Genomic DNA, 3,494 nt, shown 5'->3' on the forward strand with positions numbered 1-3,494 from the left:
TATTTTATTTTATTTATTTTATTTTATTTTATTTTATTTTATTTTATTTTTTTTCACATTTCTGGAAATCCATATTAGCCCAACACATATCATAACAATGTGTATTGATCTGTATAAATTCATATAGTATTCATTTACAACACTTTGTTAATGAATGCTCCAGAATATAGTGAACTGTAATTAATAAAACACATTAGTATACTTTAGTTTTTACTACAGTAAATAGTGGTTTTATTACAGTGTAATATACCCTATAGTTGTTGAAAACTACTAGGTATTTGTTTATAATAGGCAATAATTAATAATTTATAATTTCAATAATTTAGGCAATTTCAGTAATAATTTAGCAGAAACAATGTTGCTCCATAGTACAAATTGAGAGCACAATGACAATTTATAGCTATTGAATTTTAACACAGGCAGATAAGGCAGTGCAGAATAAAAAGGCACGTGTCAGCTCGCTACATTTCTACTGTTGCCTCTTAGGATGTATTAATAAATTATAATCTCTGTTTTGTAAACTCTGTTGTCATTGTTTGCATTTGCATTTTTATTTGCATATAAATATGAAGCAGAAAAAATGAAAAAGCACCACAGGATACACAAAAATCTGTTTTGATACAAAGTAGCCTAGTCCAGAATGTCAGTCCAAGTCAGATTATTTGTGGAATCTGACCTAAATTAGCGTTTCTCAACCACAATCCTAGAGGTCCACCAACACTGCATTTTTTTGGATGTCTCCTTTGTCTGTCACATCCATTACAGGTCTTTCAGTCTCTGCTAATGAGCTGATGATCTGAATCAGGTGTTTTGGTTTATATGTTTATATGTTTAAACCACTTACGACAATATTAGGGTCACTGGAATTGTTATTTGACGGGTAGCGATGTGAAAAGTTTAGGAACCCCTGCTATAGCATACATACAAATAATCAGATTTGACTTGGCTTATGGATGTAGATGAAGTCATTAATTGCATAACACCACATGTAAATGTCTCTGCATACCAAAAGTGTCTGTGGATGTCAGGACTCCTCTTCACTCCGTTTGATTGGCAGCGCCATTAAGTCATACAGCATGTTGACAGCCACCATTAAAGCATCCGTGTCAGGTTATGTTTTACAAGGCTTAAGCGGTAGCCTGTGAAACAGTGGCAGTATGGATTGCTGTGTATGTGTGAGTGAGGGCTGACATGCTGGGGGCGAGTTTTTGGCTCCACTTACTCTCATACATCAAATTCACCAAGCCAAGCACTGAATCTGTACTACTAAGGCGGATGAGAGGAAGGTCGTTTCGATGTAATATCGGAGAACAAAAGATGCCTCTCCCTGTTAAGTGTCCTAATGTGTCCGGACACACTGCGCAAAAGAAGTGCTTCCAATTTCTGGCTTACCGCTGCATTAAATGCGTTTTGTATGGTGCAAATGAACACAATAAGAGCAAGTAGGAGTGCATGTATTGCAGAAAAGTGAACCAAGATATGCACAGCAAATTTTTGAATGCAGACCATAGCCAAACAGAATTTCATTTAACAAATAGGGTTAAATCCAACCCAGGCTCATTCTGAAAACGTACCCCTAAATAGACTTCTGGAGAGCGCCAAATACATCTCAGGAGCTAAGTTTTTTAATTTTTGCAGTTTTTTTTTTTAAATCCGCCAGAGGCCGCTGTGTACACTTTTTGAGATCTCAAATTTCTCTCAAATTTCCTTCACCTGCTGTTCTGCGTAAATCCACCAGACGCTGCTGTCGACTAACTTATTTACTGACTGACCAACCAACCAATACACCCCCACCCCTTCCCTAAACCCAATCAATAGTATTTTAAAAAGCACTGATTGAACCGCCCACCCACTTCCCAAAACCCAACTGCAGTGTTTTAAAAAGCAGTCCAGAAAAAGAAAAGCCCTCACCTGATTTTTACCACGTTTTCAGATTTTACCACATTCTCACCCTGTTATTTACTTGTTTGTTTTATTTTTTGGCTTCTGTTTTTGATTTGCCTGCTTTCTGGAACCGTTTTTCATCAGACTCAAACCCTGTTGTCGTGGTCAACTCCGCTCTGCATCTCAAGTCCGCCGACGTACATGCCGAGCTATCTGGACAAACTGGTAACAGTGGGGTCAGCTGGTAAGCGAGAAAAGGAACAGCAGCCATATGTAGCTCTGGCTAAATAATTTGCAATCTTCAGGAGAATATATAGGGCTACATTTTCAGAATGAGCCTATGTTGGTTAAATCAGTCTTTTTTTTGCATCCCTTGCATATTTATTGATGCATTTTAAACTGTTATTGTGACCCAACGTTGTGTCAGTTATTGACTGCTGAGTTTAAAAGTGTAATTTTGAAAAAAAAAACTGGGCTTGTCGATATTTGGCCCAACGTTGACTTACAACAACCCAGCATTTTAAGAGTGTTGATTGAAAAATGAAAATATTTATATGTACTGAAGCATACAGAGAAAACCTTTTAACCATTCAGTCATTTCAGATAGGATCAGTTTAGTCAATATAGATATATTAATCAAACAATTAGTGTTTGAGATGGTTCTGCTCTGGAAAGAACAATACCATGTGTGCACATCTAAGAAAATCCTAAAGATGGGTTATTGATCAAGCCAAACACAATAGAAAAAGTAAAAAGAATTGACACACTGCCATATGCCACTGCCATAGTTTTGTTCTGGGCAAAACTGCAAGCATGAATGGACAGAGCAGGAGAGTAGCAGCAAGTCAACTCCTCATGGTGTAACAAAACAGAACCCGAAAGCGTTCCTAAGCCATTATAATTGATTATGAGTTCATGTAAATGCCACACTGTAAAAAAGAAATTCGTAAAATTTACGGTAAAAAAACGGCAGTTGTGGTTGCCAGTCCTTCACCGTTAAAAATACGGTACAAAGCGTAAAAGTAATTTCTCATTTTTACGGTAAACCACCATATTCATTAATTTAGATGTAATATGTCTGTATTTTGAATCTACACATCTTTTGTTACACAGTTAGACACGTTAGCACACTCATATGCAGGTGGTGATGACAAAGTTACAAAATGAACCAATGTTCATCACAATCAACTTTTCCCACAAGCAGAAAAGTGCATCAGTATATAGAAGGTGCTCAGTGTCATTCACACAGCTACTAACACCAGTATGGTAACACGCATAAAATTAAAGTCATGAAATAAACATTGTTATCAACATTAGATGTAACATAAATCTCTAATGTACATAACTGATGGGGAAACAACTAAAAAGATCCATAGTAATGTCAACAAAAAGCATAAAAAGTAATGTGCCATACAGGGATTCTGCGAAGTCAATTTACGGTTATTCGCCGTATATTTTAAGGAAACATACATTTAACCAGGTTACGGATTTGTACTGTAGCATTTTTACTGTTTTTTACCGTTGAAATCACTGCCGTTTTTTAGTGCAGAGCCATGAGGCTGATTGCCATTTACTTGGCTAATATACTTCGAACTGATTTCAGAAATGAG

Source organism: Danio aesculapii, chromosome 3, assembly GCF_903798145.1.
Source record: "Danio aesculapii chromosome 3, fDanAes4.1, whole genome shotgun sequence".
NCBI classification, from domain to species: Eukaryota; Metazoa; Chordata; class Actinopteri; order Cypriniformes; family Danionidae; genus Danio; species Danio aesculapii.